This window comes from Cuculus canorus, chromosome 2 (genome assembly GCF_017976375.1).
Source record: "Cuculus canorus isolate bCucCan1 chromosome 2, bCucCan1.pri, whole genome shotgun sequence".
Classification (NCBI taxonomy): Eukaryota; Metazoa; Chordata; class Aves; order Cuculiformes; family Cuculidae; genus Cuculus; species Cuculus canorus.
In genome coordinates, this window is record NC_071402.1 from 125,718,889 (window position 1) to 125,737,641 (window position 18,753).

Consider the following 18,753-nt stretch of genomic DNA (forward strand, 5'->3'; position numbering starts at 1 on the left):
GATGGAGAATTTTCAGATAGTCATGTTCACGGACCACAAGTGGTCATATGGAGAAAAAAATAAATTCTTTCTTTAATTACTGCTGTTCCTGAATCCAGGACCGGTGCAATCCCCCAATATTGCTTCACTGAATCTTACTGTGGCACAGAAAAAAAAAAAACCCTGATTATGCAGGCTGTATAGTGGCTGCCTCCAGCAGACATGGCAAAAGAGCTTTTGAAATTGGAGCCGGTTTTCAGGAAGGGCTGCTGGCTGTGAACTATAGAAAGAGCCCATCAGACCCATGGGAGAAACTTAAAAATGGCACTTATGGCTGACAGTCTCTGCCTCTTCCTGCTATCCCCCACATAGTGACTGGGTTAAGTGTACTGGAGCTCCTGATATTCCCTTTAGATAACTCTAAAGAGTTAGGTGGCAACCAGTCTCTAATCCTAAATTGTGTGTACTGCAGACAGCTGGACCCTGCCCAATGCAGGTTCCCAGGGAGAAGGCATGAGGGCTTCTGACATGGATCTTTAGTGAAAACAAGATGCTTGACTCCAACCATGCAATGCTGAAACATTTTAACAGCTTCTGCCTTGCCTAAATCCATCAGTGCTGCCTTTCTATTTCACTTTCACACAGTTATGCCTCTCTACACCGCCCTGACCAAGCATGATTGAAAAATTAGACAAACTTCTACATTAGTCCCCACTAGGCAACCTTCAGACATGACTAACGCTGCTGGGACCAGCCCATGCTTAGCCAGATACTTCACTGCAGTAGATGTGAGTTTGAATCTTGTCAGGAAGAGGAAAGAGTTGAATACATTTTTCCAACTCCCTGGATAAGTGCTTTGCCACCAGGTTTTTATGAAAAAACAGGGCATGAGGCAGGTCTCATATGTTCTCATTTATAAGAAGGCAGCAGCAGCTGCTACCTCTCTTTCTTCCAAAATTTCCTGTGGACACCAGAATAGCCAATGTGTTCATTTCCTCTTCAAATGCCCATTTGACTTAGATTGCCCAAGGGTTTCAGTCAGAGCACAGCTCAGTTTCTGTGTCAGACAGTCCTGGGCCAAGTGCTGAGCTGCTCATGATGGAAAACAACCTGAGGGGCAAGGATGGAGGATACAGGCCTTCACAGTCAGGCGACAAGCAAACAGGGCCTTGAGTTTATGTGTTACACATTAATTGAAGGTGTGCTTGATCTTACTTAACATCAGCCTTCTAATGGCTGGGCACCTCAGTTACATTCATGTTGACTTCTCCTTGTGTCATCAGAGGGATATGGGTGCTTCCCAGAGTGGTCTCACTTATCAAAGGAGATTCACATATTCATGATTTTCTCAGGACATAGTTCTACTTCTTCCTGGAAGCAGCATGGGTTTAAAGCTCCTGATCATTCCCTGTGCAGACTTGCAGCTCACACTGACTGCTGCAGCCATTGCACAGCTTGCAGGCTGCCTTCTACGTTGGGATGGTGAAAACCTGTTAAAGTAAAGCCAGAATTTCCCATACTGACGGCCCCCATCACATCAAGATTTAGTTTTGACTTCCTTTGTCCAAAAGTGTCTGGATAGAGTAATTGGTTTTTTGTGATGGTAGGAAAAGAGTATAGGAATATGAAGGAAGGATGTGTCTCACCTGCTGGTGTTTTAGGAGGCATGTATAAAAGGACACATCTTGTTTATTATGGGAGATGCATATTAAAACATTAAAATAAATCTCTCACTTGACAGTTGTCAGTGTGTAGCAAAGAGCAATCTCACAGCAGCAGTACAGCTGGTAAAGCCTAGGGGATCCTGTGTCTACAGAATGGAGAATTCCAGAGCTACAGGAGAATCCCTGTCAGCCTGCAGCACTTGCAGAGAGCAGCAATGCACATTTGGCGTGGGAATACTTCTTATCATGGGCTTGGAGGGCTGCAGTGCCCTTACTCACCCCACTCACAGATTAGTCCTGCCCTTACACTCTGGGTTGTGCATCCCAGTAGGGCCAAGCACCTGCACAGAAAACCACAACCTATTTTCCCTCACACTTCACACCAGTAACAAGCATCTCTCAGCTGCGGGTCACCACAACCAAGGTTGCTTTAACAGTGGGCAACCAGGCTGCTGCAGACTGTGGAGAGACAGGCAGGGAAGAACTTCCAACAATGAAACAAAAAAAGCAGTACCCACGAGATAAAACACGTTCAGTGGATTATACAGTGCCTGCATGCCAAAATTCCTAGAGGTAATTAGACTTCATTTTTGCATATGCTTATGCTTAGTCTCCAGTATATTTTTCCTGAAAGCATTAAATATTTTGTTGTAATTCCTTGAAGACAGAAAGCATCTTTTCCTCTACAAATAAAATCAGATATTTGTGTTTGTCCCTTTATATAGACACACGTAGGAAACTGTGGGTGTACATCTATATCTCTCTATTGAACAGAATAATGTGCTATAGAGGTATCTAATCATATAGTAGCTCTTAAAAAATAAAAAAAAGAAAAGGAAGGACAGCTGCTAAGTGCTCTTTCCAAAAACTTAGACAGTGGTAACTGACCTTTATCATGGCACTAGTACGTATTAGCCAAAATAATACTTTTAACAGTTTTTTAGTACCCGATTATATGTTCTGTTATAAGGAATAGCAAATGTTTAATCATAAATATTTTAATGGCTTCAGGGATTCATGGTATTCAATGACTGTGTTAAATGATAATAATCACATCTGGTTTATTACTATAGTAATTCAGCAGCTTCTCTTCAGTAGTTATTTTTTATTATATGTGCTGTGCTACTGTCATGGTCATTTATAGTGGTAATATTTTAAAGTGGCTCATTTGTTTGTTTAAGGACAGTTTCACAATGTATTTCTGTATTAATATACATTTTGTACTATTATTTCCAAGCTGCCACTGGAAAATTGATCCTAGCTTGTTACGATGAGAGGGGCTGGGACTTGTGCAGAATGCCAAAACTGAGAGCAAGTGATGGAGCAGATGGGTAGTGTACTGGTCTCCACTGGGGTTGTAATTGCTGTTGAGTTTTATTCGCAAATGAAGGGGTCCATTAAGAAATAGTTAACTAATAATAAACATGAGAGGAGGATTTGAATCAGGCAGAGCACAAACAGAAATAGAAAAATACCATAGTTAAACAGTCAAAAAGCAACTGGATATGGCCATTTTACACATTATTACCCAATAATACTCCCATTTTTTGCATGTTAGTGTGCTTATAATGGAGAGACTTTTACTAGTGAGACAATGGAAAACTGATTGATTTTGCTGATAATTTTATTCAGATACCTGCCCACTCTCAGACACATGAGAGAGGTCTCATTTTTCTTAATGGGATCGCTTATGGGAGTAAAGGTTTGGAGGATCAAACCATATATCAGCACAAGTGGGAAGAAAGTAGCAGGAGTTAGTTATCAAATTAGAGGAAGGATCACTCAAGACTGAAAAGACTTTCCTATCATTGTTTTCCCTCCTTGGAACTGCAATTTTCTAAAACCTCGTGTTGCACAGGGCGCTATACTTCCTGGACATGACATTCCCAGGCATCTGGGATTCAAATTACTTACTTGGAGAAAGACTCAGGGGAACACAGAGCACAAAGGCATGGGGTGGTATTTGGGAATCTCTTATCAAGCCTTAAGAGCCCTGGTGACTACCCTTCTCTTTGCAGCTCAACCTTGTCGAATTTAAGGGCAGCAGAGCTGCTCCTGCTATGATGACTTACATCAGAGCTTACCCACCATATTGAGACCTTGCATTGCCTTTATAGCTGGTACAAAATAATCAGGAATCCTGTCCATATGTATAAAAGATGTAAAGGCAATTTGTAAATGTTGTCTGTGAAAGAAAAACTGGTGGAGCAAGGGTTAACTTTCTGCTCTCTCATTTTTTGCTCCTTTCTCCCTTTCCCCTCCCTCTAGTGCTTTTAATGACCTGGTGAAGGAAGCTCTGTTTAGTTCAGCAAAACCTCACCACTACCCCACCACACAGGATGTATTGAACTGTTGCAGCAAAAGTTAAAAGGAAACTAAGGACAATTGTTAGTGCTTCTTTCCTGCTCCTTTTTCTAGTTGGCTTGATTGGTTGGTGGGCTGAGGGTAAATGGCTTTTACAGGGTTGAATGATGAATGACTCTGAAATAGTCTGTAACCAGAAGTGCCAACTGACATGCTGCTGATTTAACTGACATACAGGGTTATGTTTGTATAGAGTCACTTAAATAAACATGTGTTAGGCTGGAGCCAGCTACGCCAACACTTCTTTGCTTCCCCTCCACCCTCCATTTATCACTAAAAGATAATGATAACGACTGATCTTCTATCAGTCATTCATTATATTAATTAATTTAAATGTAATTTTTTAAAATGACTCTCCATTGCTGTGGGTACTTTGTACAACACTTAAAACACACATGCTATCAGAGGACAAAATAAATCCTCAGCAAAAAGATACACTCATCAAATGGAGTCCTTCAAACTAGCAGTCCCTTTCATCTCACAATTATCTCCTTAGCCTTCAAAGCATCCCCTCCTTAAATGCTAAGGAAAACAAATGTGTCCAGAACCTTGACAAGGAGTTCAACTAATCCTGGCTCTTACAAAGGAGCCAAAGGAAATTCCTCAGAGAAAAAGCTCTTCTAGTAGATTCCCCCTTTCCTTTACTCTTACCTTTGTGCAATGCTTGTTCCTTTGTGGCTTTCTGTGAATCTTCATCAAACATTATACAAGTCTTTATTCCTCTTTCAGGCTTTTTTGTATCCCAAGTGAAGTGCGAAAATAAATTTCCAGTCTAAGGTTTAAAAATATATGTACTGGCATTGAAACTCACACTTCTGTGTGATTAGAATAGGCAAGTCAGTATGCAACAATCTGTTTTTAATGTGTAAATCAGGGAAGAGTGGAAAACCAGCATCAGGATTTATGCAAGGGTCCTTACTCTAAGTAGTTCTTCTGCTTGGGTTTGGGATCCCCAGCTGACCTAACACTCAGCCAAGCTTTATTGCAGGATTCAGGCAGGCTTAAGTTTTAATGACTCTCCTGTCGGAAATACATGGTTACTCAAAGTACTAGTGTGAGATAGCATCTGTTATAAGACCATAGTTTACGCACACAAGGATGGATTCCTTTCACATGAGGGAGTAAACATAATTTTAAAATCAATTGCATTTACACTGATTTTATTCTAATACTCTTATTTGTTTATTTCCCATTGTCGTGCACTGAGACCAAACTCTGCCTTGCCACAGCCAGTTCCCAATTTCCATAGCAGCCTCCACATTCCACAGGAGTGCAAAATATTAGCTATCCAAATTAGAGAAAAACAAAATAGTGCACTGGCTTGTTCATCTTAAGCATCAGCTGATACTGCTAGGTTTTAAAAATACTTGGGTCTGGGCGACCACTAAGCCTCTCCCTGGGATTGCACAGATGAATAAGACCGTCTATTTTCAGACCATTCTCTCTATGATGCCATATGGAGTAGGGGACAAACAGACTTTGCTAGTGACCATGGCAGGATTTTTAATGCACTCAGTTACTAGATGCAGAAAAGCGTCTTAGCCCTCTCCGAGATGCTAATCAATCCCCAAGACACAGGAATATTGCTGTAAAAGGCTTCCTAATTCCAAGGTAGCCGAAGTAAGCAGGAAAGGAGCCAGTGACTGGCTCCAGCGTGGTTTGAAGTCAGCTGCTGGGACAGAAACAGAAGGGCTGGAACAGAAAGCTCTGCAAAGCCTTCTGGGTCCCAGCTGCCTCTGCTTTCACCTCTATCCAGCTGAGCTGGGAAACCCCCACAGTGGACAGGAGTTTCCCCAGACTTACACCACACGCTGCTCACACCCCTGTGATCCAGATGAGTCAAATGGAAAGGGAATTCTTAAAAAGCATATGGTGGGTTCACAGTGTGAATCAAAGCTGGGAGCAAATCACTGTAGCCACTCTTAAGAGCTTTGTCTATTTTAATATGGTGGTGTTTCAGCCTTCTTTTCCTTGCTTGATCAAGAGTCCTGATGGCTATTGCCTTCCTTTACTCTGAGCTTGCTTTAATGATGTCAGGCCATTCCTTGGAATGAGGTTGCTAATTAACTCACCCCATTTCTCCTCTTTTATCTGGAAAAGGGCCTCTTGCACAGGAGAACTGAAGAATTACAGGACATAGCAGTAGCTCTTGCATTTAATACCTTGTCATGTGTGATGGGTTTATCACCCCCTTGTCTAGCTATTTGGATTCTGCAGAACACTGTATCCCTGATTTCTATCAGGTCTAAGCAATGCCTTGTGGGGGCCTAAATTACATGACAGAACACCTTTAAGGGAAAAGGAAAATGAATACCCCTCTCTATAAATCAGCAGGAACAAACAAACTAGTTGCTCAAAGTTACTGTACTCCTGCCAGGACTCATAAACTAGCTAGCTGTGTTTAAGAAAAGTAAAAACTGTTTTTCCTACCATGGAATAAACAGTCTCTGGGTTCTATTCCTAACCACAAATGGCAAATGTATGCAACTCTCTGAGAACTAAAATTCTGCTCACTTGCCAAACTCACTTAATCTCCAACCCTCGGAGATTAATTAACTCAATGGGGAAGCCAACACTGAAGTTGGAATAGAGGTATGTTTTGAAGTAAGTGCTGTTCTGTTCATCTAAAAAAGCTGCTCTGCTGAGGCCAGCAGAAAATTCTGCAATATTTAACCTAGATGCTCCTGTTTTCCTTTTTGCAAATAAAGTCTTGATTTTAAGTAAGAGACCCAAGAAATAGATGCTGGGCACAGATATGACCATCTTTTAAGTGAAAGACAAAGCATTTATCTACTTCAGAATTAATTGTAGATATTTCTAAAGAAATCACAGAGTAAGCACATATTCACAGATCATACACAATATACACATGCTGCGGTAAATGAGTTTTTTGGCTTTCCATGGAAAGAGCTAATACTCTAGTTCAGAATCCAAAAAAGCAGAAGGGTTGGATTATCCCATTCACTACTGGGAGTTGCTGTCTGATCTCACACAAGTTCACAAGGCAGTGAAACCTACAGAGAACCCCAGTATTCCTCCACGCCCCATCACTTGCAGGTGAAGGTAGGGCCCGATTTACATGCCTTCAGAGGGCCCATTCTTCACCCTACCATGGTCTACCCATAGAGACACCACTGGGAGTTCGGCTGGTGTACCTGGTTGCTGCAGCACAGCATTCATTGCTGAGCTATATAACAAGGGATTCTTACTCTGTCCTAAAAGTCTCTATCAGGCTGGTTTCAGATTTCCCTTTAGGGGCATCACTGCATTGTGCAGGTCAAACTGATCCACTTCACATCTATATAAGCACAGCCTTGGGCATCTCTGAAGTGAAAAAGACCCACAATAATGCCAAATACTGCTGAGATATGTTTGGTGGCTTTGTGACATGAATTGGGATTTAACTGAGGCCGAACAGAGATCAACAAGCTCATTTTGCTTTGTGCAGAAGTCTTCTTCTATTACTCTCACACAGGAGAAAGATATAAATTTCCCTCACCAATTCTCTGTGCTGTTGGCTAAAATAAACTCCTAAAATTTCTATTCCAAGACAGCACAGATTTGGGAAAAAATAACTGAAATAGATTATAGTTTGTTCAAGCTCCTTACTCCCTTTTCACATCCACACGACATACATCTTGCCTGTGCCTAAGGGCAAATATGTAGACAGCTGCCACAGGCTGGAAAATAAAAGTATGCCTTCATAAAAGAATCTGAGGTCAGTAGTAGACTTTCTCCTGGCTACAGACTCAATAACAGGTGATATTAATGACAACCTCTTTCCTTGTTTCCTTTATTCCCTAACCCTCTCTCTTGGAAATATGAGTGAACTGTTGTGTTGTTGAGGGAGCCTTGGGATTCAGCAGCATTTTCTCTAACACTTTTATTGCAGCAACAATGCCAGGAGGCAGAAGTCGTGCTCCTCTCCATGGCCCTTCTTTTAAATCACCTGATGTCACCCTGGTAGTCCTGACTTTGCAAAGAGGCCTCGAGATCCTTCTGTAATTACAAACACATCCTGTGCTCAAGCCCTGCATTCACACGTAGTCCATGGCTTCCTCCAGGCTGGTTCTTCAGCTGTTCATGGCTCGGTTCTTGGGGCTTGCCACAGTTCACTTGATCTATCTTGACACTGCCTTACCAACAGTTGTTTAAAAAGCATTTTAAATGCTTTTATGTCTTTGTGAGCAATTCCACAAACAAGGTACATTACCCGTGTTTAACAAGCAGTTGAGGTGCTGCCTTCTTTCGGAATGATTAGAAATAGAGACTCGATCTGTCTAGGCATCTTTGAAAATCTTCTTAGCGCTTAACGTCTTCACAAGCCAAAATACAAAATCTGAAAATCTAATCCACTGTGCCTAAGATTATCCAGTTGTAAAAAGGGTAGGGAGTTACCAGCTTTTCAGTAAGTCTTGACTAACAGTTAGATCTCTGAAGAAAAGGTTCATCCTGCTCCACAACATCCTCTTCGAAATAGTAGGTCTTACACTAAAAAAGAGCAACAAAACTCCCTGCATTGAGTGTAAAATTAATCAAAAGTACATGTCTTTCTGCTTCACCCCTTCTCTGTTCTGCTGACTGTGGCTCCTTTCCTTTTCCAACCTTTTGGGCACTGCCAACATCAATACTATCTGTATTCTGTGTATTCTACAACCATATTAATCCTGTGTATTCTACAATCATATTGAAGAAAATCTTTCTCAACAGCAAATACACATCTGCAGTTTCTCCTGATTCTTGATCCGCTAGTAAACTCATTTCCCTTTCGAGGAGCCATTACTTCATTCTTTTTAAGCAATGCAATACAAAAATCAACAAACTAGCATAGATTTCAGAGGGAAATTTTCAATCCAATCCAGGTGTAGAGCATAGCACCAGAGATACGCTATTTTATAACATAGGATAAGATACTAACTCTGCTGTTTCATGACATGCCCTCTTAACCCACTGCTATCTGATTAAAACATGCCCTTATTCAACAAGTATAGCTTGGTCTTTGAACTCCCTCCCTGTCATTGGACTTCATACACTGCTCTTGACAGGTTTCTTGGGAAAGGACTAAGACAATAGGATTGCTTAAGCACAAAAACATCTCTGTACTGGAAATATTAATTCCTGGGACCTACACTGTAGCGAACTGCTGTGTATGGTCGTTCTGCCTTCTGACTGATACTGCACACAGGAAATTGGTTAAGAGCTTGGTGATTGATGTGGGCTGTTGGATTTGGTAAGGGCAACATAGCGTATTTGGTTGCTTATCTAACCACAGAGAAAAAGCTTTAATACCTTTAAAAAATGCCAAACTGCCAGATTTTGCCAAGCTAGTTTGATGCATTACGTTATTCATGAGCTATCATTTTCATCCCAAGAGCATATAAACTGGGTTGCATGGAAAGGCGTGTTCAACTGAATAATTGGTATTCAGCTCTGCAGAAAGAGGATTGAGTGGGCAAAAGGTTCAGCTGCATATCAATGCCTTGGTCTGATTGTCAGATCAAAAAACCAGGAGATTATGCCTTTGTTTACTCCTTTCTACAATTAGATTTATGGTAGCAGGAATCTTCCACATGCTCTGTAAGACCTCTAAGTAAAAAGCAGAAGAGCATGACAACACAATGACGGTAATGTGGGGAGCAGAGCAACACCAATGACCTCATCAAATGCTTACTCTTGCCATTTTGGGGAGGCTGTAGCTTTTTTTAAAAGTTTTTGAACAAAATTACAATAACATATTAAACAGTTCTGCACACCTAGTGATTGACCACAAATAAAGCAAGAATTGTCATAGCAGCATGTTGGTATGTTCCTTTTACAATCAGTTAGTTATAAAGCCTGACACATCAAATAGAATTGTTTAATGTATAGCAATATAAAATCTTTTCTACCTCTTGGTTACCCACTGCAATCTGTCTGGCCTATGGGCATCTTGTTTGGACACGCAAATTTTTCAGCACAAGCACTGTCTATGCTTTGGATTCTATACAGCAGAGTGCAGAACCTGTTGTTGATGTTTAAAAAGGAAGTTAATGCTATTTCCCCTATTCACCATACTAGAAATTCCAATAGATGCCATCAGACTCTCTCAACAAGTCTCTGTTAGTTTCTCAAACATACAAGTGTCAGTTGAAACACCTTTTGTCATGACTGAAAAACTGTTTTTCTGCAAGAAGCGTTGGGAACTGAAAAAAAAACTCCACAAACAAAAACTAATAAAAAACAAAGCTAGAATTTCCATTAGAGTGGTACTCTGACACTGAAGTATGAAGCTTTTTAGCATCAGAAAGTGAGATACTCTGAGTTATACTACCGAGCCCGTACTAAGTGTCTGAAATTTGAGATTATCATGAAAGACATTATTTCTAGGCAGTACTGAGAATGAAGCTACCCCTGACTGTATTGCTACTATGCTTTGGTTTTCTGGAGTAGACAGTCCAAAGTGGTCCAGCACAGGTGTGGACATAATGTATAAAATAAATGTAAAGGAGAGTGATATGATGGTGTAGAGAAAAAAGCCTCATCTTGAGACCATAATTCAGCAACCATTCTCAGCTCCTGGTCATTCTACAGTTTGCAAAAAAAAGCCTGTGTGCACAGTTTCATCTGATATTCATCTCATTCTGCTATCACAATTTCCATGCATTGTAAGAATCCTTCAGAGTGCACATCACTATGTGCTGCAAGGCTGTGCACTCTCTTGACTCTTTGCCAGGAGCATTGGTGAATGCGTTCTCTCTCCCAACTCATACATAAGTTGTGGGCTTGTCAGCAAGGCATGGAAATTTATACAAAGAGAGGAAGAGGGATGGTGCGGCTTTGTTACAGGCCTTTGGATGCTCTGCTCTAGGACTTTATTGCTGGATTTGTAGAATGATCATATCCCACAGTCCCAAACACTTCTTTCAGTGCTTCATTAATGAAGCTTATGGAAGGAAGATGCTGCTACCTAACGGTCAACATTTCCTTGATGAATTAAAGTGTTTGCAAGGACTGGGTCTATCTGCAACAACATCTGCCTGTTTCTATCCTACATAGGGATGAAGACAGAGAGGAGGGATCAGGGCAGAAAACAAGCATATTTACTGCTGAGAAGTCTTGTCCAATGTAACTCTGGTTGACCTGGGGTCTTGGAAAAGCAAGGCAGAGGGACACACTTCAGAAATCACAGAGATCTGCAATGCCAAAACCAGAAACACTTTCTTGAACTTGACTGAAGGACATGGGAGTTCAAAAGCCGTGAGACATGCGTGTGTGCCAGTTAAAGAGGTACTGTTGCTCTCACTAAGTTAGTGTCAAAAACAACTCTGTCTTTGTCTACCTGTCAGGATTTTGACGGCAGGCTTATTGAGATCATGGGGATAGAAAGAGACCTGCACACGTTGGTACTTCAGAAGAGTACCCACCACCACGCTATCAAGTTTTACAGGTATCCTGAATGTCTCCAGTGAAATGTAAATATACCCTTCTGCAGTGGATGATTTTCAGCAACGTGAACCTGAATTCATGTTCTAGAAAATATGTGCTAGATGGGAATTTACATGTGCTTGAATAACATCTCCAAAATGGTGCAGGTGTATCTGATATTTCTCCCATTAGATGGGGTTTTCTGAATAAGTGGTCTAGGAGTCAGCCATGCTGGAATAAGCTCCAGCATGTGTCAAAGAGCAGATCTGAAAATCTCTGACACATTCTTCATAAATTCACTTTACTTGTCAGATTCTTGGAGGATGGAAATTGTCCAGTACAAACTGTGTTGAGATGACAGTTTTGAAACAGTGGAAGGAAAAAATAAAGTCTAGGCTCATGCCGACCTTGTAGCCACATAGGCAGTACACTGCTCTTATTTAGAAGTGCAAGTCTGTGGTGGTTCAGTTAACCCAGGGGAATTTCTCCAGATTTACACCAGCACACCTGGAAAAGTTTTGCCAAGAAATTTGTTGAAAGGAACAGAGGAGGATAAGGATATTCAGAGTTTAACTTATATAAGATACAATAAACAACTAAAAATTAAACTAACACCTGAAACAGTCCCGGTCAGCCTTTCCCTCCTTATCCTTTCCCTTGCGACATTTATTGCAGGGTCTTAGAAAGGACTGGAGAGTATACGAGGATCTGAGTGTTAACACTGGAATGTAAAGCATTTTCCAAAAAGGTGAAGGGAGAAATTTTTCTTTTAACACATTCTTGTAACAGACCTGAGGAATGCCTAATCTGAAAAGGCCTGATGAAGAGTCATTTCCTTTGAAGTGTCAAAACTGTATGTGATTGAGGATGCATTTTTGTCACAGCTGCCTTGGGAATCACACATCCTGTGATCACCGGATTTTATTTTATTTTAATCTGTGATGTTTGGCATTTTGAATGGTTTGCATGTGGTGGATATGATGGTAAAGAATCAAATCGCTTAGGAATGTCGAGAGTTGTGGAGGCAGATACAAAACTTGCCTGTCCTGCTAAACTAAATTGCACTCAGCAACCATTTTAGCCAGTTTTAAATATTCAGTTACATACCTTTCAGTTTCTTTGAACAGTTCTAATTGCAAACTGGACATTCTATTGATTAAAATACTGTTATTTGTGACTTAGGGAATTGTGCTGCTAATAGTTTCTGACCTTTTCTTTGGGTTTTGTCTGCCTTATGCTTTTTTACTCTTCTCTGTCAATACACTCTCCCCATATACAGCTGAAAAAATGATCAAAATACAACAATCATCTTTAAAAAGAAGTCTGTGTTCCTAATATAATTTTTGCATGTGAAGAAAATCCCTGCTGATGAAAAAAACCTCACGAATTGCTTACACGTGTTGCTTTTTTCAGCAAGAGCCTGCAGGTATTCTAAACCTGGGCCTGTGTTTGCAAAAGTAAATAGATATGATTTAGAAATAATTGAGTGATGAAAATCTTGGCCATTGACATTGGCAATGATGAGTGGGGATTGACAGCATTTCAAAAGTTTCTCTGAAGAACAAGTCCTTAAAACCTAGATCTTGCCAGCTTCTAGGAGCCTCCACTGTTCTATTTTATTTGGCTCAACCTCAGGGTGTGCAAGGAAGAGGATGGCACTTCCCTGATCAATACCTTGCTCCTGAGCTGAAAATACGTTGATGCCTTTGGGTGGTCAGGGAAGAAATGATCTTTAAGAGTTCATCCCTGGGGAGTTTAAGGAGGTACTGAGACATGTTATAGAGCAAGAAGGATAGGAAGGGACCTCCCATGCTTTCCAGCCAACATCTTCTTAGCACAAGCATGATATATAAAACCTTTCATGTAGTTATCCACCACCATCTTGACAGTGGTTTGTTTTTCCCTGCTGCTGCTCCAATGGGAAAGCCATTCCAGGACCTCCCAGTTCTACTGATTAGGATTTACTTCTAATTTCCAGCCTAAATTTATTTGCAGCCAGTTTATAACTGTTTGTTCTTGTGCCAACATGGCCCTAAAACTAAAAAAATATCTATTTTTTTATTCCCTTCTACATCCCTGTTGTTTAATCCTGATGTATTTACAGAGAGTGGTTCTCTCTCTTCCCAGCCATCCCCTTATTAGATTAAACAAATCCCACTGTGCTAGACCAGCCCTATGGGACCTCCACTAGTCCCACCACCTTGTGCTGGTCTGAGGATGTCTGAGGGAAAACAAAGGGTTCAGCCAGTGGTCTTCCCCAGGGCTATGCAGAGGGGAGATCATGATTTGATGGTTGTCTTCAAGGTCTGCAGCTGTCTTTGGGTAAGAGAGATGAAAATGTCACTAGGAGGGAAGCTAGGGAAGAGTTTTTACCCTGCAGTAGCTGCTTCAACGGGACCTGCCCTCATGCACAGCCCTGCATACACCACAGCTCAGCTGCACTGCATGGAGCAGGTTTTCACCAAGGAGGGCTATAGACCCACTGAAGGACTTTTATCTTTGAACAGCAGATGAGCCTCAACTTCACACCCTAATACACAGTAGCTCCTATTCATGCTTGCAAAGCCTATAAAGGAGTATGATTACTGCTTCCCTTCATCAAGAGAAGCAATGGTCTTCGTACAAGAAACTTTCGAAGTAGTGTAACATCTACACATACCCTCCCCCCCCTCAGCTTCAGGTGCTGCAGAGGAGGCCAAAGGCTATGCAGTACACACACACATTTTATTCAGTATTACAAAGCAAGAGCTTTCTGTTTATCATTTCACTGGGCAAATGATACAAGCAAAGCACAGCTGAGCAGCTCCAGGTTTGGCATGAACGGCTTCCAGATAAATCAGAGGAGCATGTGGTTTTTTTGACAAGCTACTACCAAAAAAACCCCCAGTGGATTCTGAAATATGGCTGGAAGCAAACAGGGCTTGACCATATGTGACTAAGGAAGGTATTAATCTCCTCAGAAAAACTTCTTCCACATTGTACTGGAAACTTACTGGGTTGGTTTTTTTTTGTTTTGGTTGTTTTTTAACTAATGACTTAAACTGCAACAAATAGAAAAGGTTAACTACTGTGGGGTGAGTTAGCCTCTTTGGGCCCATGATTGAATAAAATGCCAAAATAAAAGCAAAAGTAAGCATAATTTGGTCTGGCTGGTTCCACAACCCTTTGCAAACAAGTTGTTGTGGCCTTTCTGTCCCCCTGCCTAATTTTGCCCATGACTGATACACAGGAACAGTGACTGCTTGGTAGCAGACAGCAGTACAGCAATGCCTGACAGCTTAGGACTACAAGTGAGGAACGTTAGCTCACTAACTCCAAGGTGTTTTCTGCTATAAATTGTAGTGAATTTACTGCATTAAGAAATTACCAGTTTCTGCAGAAAATTATAGGCAATGTGTCAGCTATAAATGATTTATGCATAAAACAACCTGTACTGCAGGAACCCAGGAGGTATAATAACAAGACAAAAAATCATTTAATCTTGTATGTAAATTTAAGCAGGCAGGAATTTGGGGAGAACTGCTTGTTTTTATTCCATCTTGTGTTGCTGCCAAGTAAAGACAGTGCTTGAGCAGAAAAGGCACTGATGTGGAGCAGGTGGATAGGCTTGCCAACTTCCAGCAAGATACATTTTAAACGTGCTTTTTGGTTTCAGTTCAACACCCCGTGAGAATTGATTGGTTTCCATTTGACAAGAGAGAAGTCAGAATAGCAGAAGACTCTTTCTGGGCTAAATAAACTCAGCATGAGCAATGCTGTCAGTGGGCCAGATGAATCTGATACACGCCCGCATTCAGCAAAAACCTGATTTCTTCCCGCTTATTCACATACAGTAGTCTATCAATTCTTAAGAGACTCCTCTTGGAGTAAGACCATAGATGAGCAGAGAAAGCTGAATCAACTCACATCCGAAGAATAGGCAATGGGTCAGGGTCCACAGGCAAACAGACACTTCACATCAAGTAAGCACAATTTCAGATAGGCAGCCTAAGGCAACGAAGATGTGGCATCAAGTTTTCTCTTTGATTATTTTAATAATTTGTTAATGAGTTGCAAGGAGTTAATCTGATTTTACACAGCAAAAATAGATGGCCACACTCCAGCTAGACCATACCCGTGGGCAGTGCAGGCATGCAAATAGGTAAGGCAGCTCGCACCAGGCTCCTGTTTTCCTGGGGGAACTGCTTTGGGCAGTGCAGAGGAGGCAGACCCATTGCCCCAACTTTCATTCATCCATCCTTACTGTCCACCTCTCTCTAAAATGAGACAGAAACCCCACAGCTCATGCGAACACTGTTCTGCCTCCTCCTGATGGTCCCTTCCCTGACAGGGAAGAGGGGTGTCTGCTCGCTATTACTGCCATCAGCAGGAGGTAGCATAGGGAGACGATGGCAACCAGTGGACATGGAGTCAAACCCTGCTGCCCTTGCCACTTTCCGTTCAAGTAAAACTTCCCTCAGTGGCTTCAGTAAGGACTAAAATTTAAAGAATGAGGGACATGAAATATTTACCATTACTATACATGGTAATGAGTTTTCTTCATATCTATATGCAATACACACACACATATAAAAGCAGTGTGCACGCACACATATGCAGTGTGTCTGAGTTATGATAGCTGTGGGAGTGATTGCCTGGAATTGTCTTCCCATTGTAAATTAAATATGACAGTTCTACATCTGCATTAATGTTATTACCTTTTTAAGACTCTTTCTCAGATGCTGGTATTGGTCTCACAGACACACTTCTCCCTCTATTTTTCTTTTGGCAGAATAGTTACAGAGGAGGTCTTATCTTCTTCATGATCTTGCACCTGGGACCTAAAGAAGCCAAGGAAGGTAAGGAAAGTTAAGGAAGGTCTTGAAGGGATCACTCAAAGTAGGTTTACAGCAATCATGCTTGTTAGTCTATCCCAAAGACTGGAACATAACAACAAGGGTGAATCTTCTTTTGCAAGGGTAAGAAATTTGTATGAACTCCATCCTGAAGGAAAATGCATGCAGAACAGTAGAGATCCTTCCAAAGAGCTGTAATGTGGAAGCATCTCTTCCACTGACACTGTGATGGTGCTGTTGTGCCATGGCTCATTAATAAAGCATGCAGTCATCAGGATCTAGAGGGAAAGCAATAATGTACTATGTAGTTATTCAGGAGACCTAACTTTTGCACTGAACCTCCTCAGCACCCTGGATACAGTCTGAACAGGTGTCGAGCACAGAGGTTTGTGTTTGTGCCGTAAGAAACCCTGACATCTCCCTGCACTGGACAGGGAGGGCAGCAAGACATCTCCTTTCCACTGCTCTACCATCTCCCCTCTCCTTTAGTTCCTTGAGAGTCAAATGTGCCGTATAACTGAAGTAAGACCTTGCTGCCCTGCCTGTTCTGCAATGACCACCTCGTTCTGTTCCTGCCCCTCTTTTCTTTTTAAATGAAACCAAATTCACTGGCTTTTAATCAAACTCCAGTCTGGAGGATGACTAGGCTAAATTTTATCTCTTTTTATCATCTGTGCACTTATGCGGCCATACTAACCTCACTGGTTTAGGACTTATCTCAGTCTACAGGCTAGTGCTTATGTTCACTAAAACCAGCAAAACTTCCTCCTTTCCAAATCATTCACTCAGAAAAGGGAATTGCTACCTGCGGTATGACCACTGCGAGGATGTGCTGGGTGCGTTTCCTTCTTAGTTCCCAGTCTTGCATTGAGAAGCACTTTCCTGAATACGTTTAAATATTTCTTTGGTGATTTCTGAAAGCACATCCTATATAAGTTATTACTAAATGTGTGAATTGATTGGTGACAAAAATATCATGGATGGCAGGGAAAAATGTCACTCTCATGGTGTGATACAGGCACAGCTTTTCACCGAGGCTCAGAATGAACTAATTGTTACACAGCTCTTCGAAGAAAAAGAGGCCTCGTTGTTAACCTGTTGAAGTTTTGTCACTTCTTAAAAACAAATGAATGTCTGTAACAAGAAGTTCAAATGGAAACATAGATTGATTTACTCAATGTTTTGCAGTTTATATGGTCAGGGAGACAGCCAGGACAGAGCCAGTTAACAAACTGAGGATAGAAATTAAGAGGACAAGACTTAACTTTCCATAGCAGCATGTTAAGGCAGGAAGAAAAGTATGTGGTTTGTGTTTAGTGAGCAGCTAGTAAAATGAGATATATTATGTATATATGCTAGTACACCCTGATTCCCTGCCTCACTCAATTTTCTGCTAAGATACCATAAAGCTGAGTTACTGGCCAGCTGCACTCAACTGTGCTGCTCTTTAAATATTATTATACTACTTTAGACAAGTAGGTAAAAAAACCCAACATGTGGATTGAATAGTGTGAGTTCACTGATGCAGAATCTGAGGACCAACGCCTTCAGCTGAGGTGAGAATCTGGCCATAGTCTTGTGCTCCCAAAGCCCCTATGGGACCAGAGACTTTTCCCACTTTTAAGCCAATGCCATGGTGTATTACATGTCAAGAGGTGTGGTATGTTCCCAGCTGAGGAGCAATGCTGTGGTTTCTTCTCTGCTCCAAAATCGTCACACACACAGACTACAGTGCTCTGCTGCTCAAGTGTGCCTGGTCTGAGGTAGGAGGCCACTGCGAAGCCCTGCGTGAAAATATGGGATGTATCTCATTTTGTGGGAAAGGCTGAAGAAGGAGCAACCTATTACATGAATCTCCCACTCAAGGTCTGAGACGTGCTTGGGAGGAGAAAAAAAGTCGACTTGAGCAGCATAATGACTTCCTTTTAACTGCCAGAGTGTAGGATCAAGAACCTGAATCTATTTAAAGACCTTCAAAAAATAATCCCAGGCTTCCTCAAGTTGTTGTTGTCCTCTCATTGACAAACTACTACTGCATTTTCTAGCAGATTCCAGATTCATTGACTCCTTGCAATATGGTATTTAGGTCCCAGATGACTGAAATCATTCAAAGTTCTTCTGTGTATTTCAACAGAAAAAGACTGAGCCCTATATTATATCAGTTCTGCAAAGTGAGATTACCACTTAACTTCACCCTGGTACATACCAGTGTAGGAAACTGTGTTTTCTGGTTACTGAGGAAACAGCACAAAGCATCAATTCACAAGATGTGCTCCTAGGAAAGTATCACCAGTCCTGCACTTGGCTACCTGCAGTATGAATATCCTAAAGAAAATACGAATAGAATAACTTTAAGAATAATAATAACAACTCTAAGGATGGATGTACTCATCTCCTATGTTTTAAGGAATATGCCTATAATCAGTCTGACAGCCTTCTCACAATGTGGGCTTTTTTTTTTTTTTTTTTAATTCCCATCAAGTTTTACTGCGTTTGCACGATATACA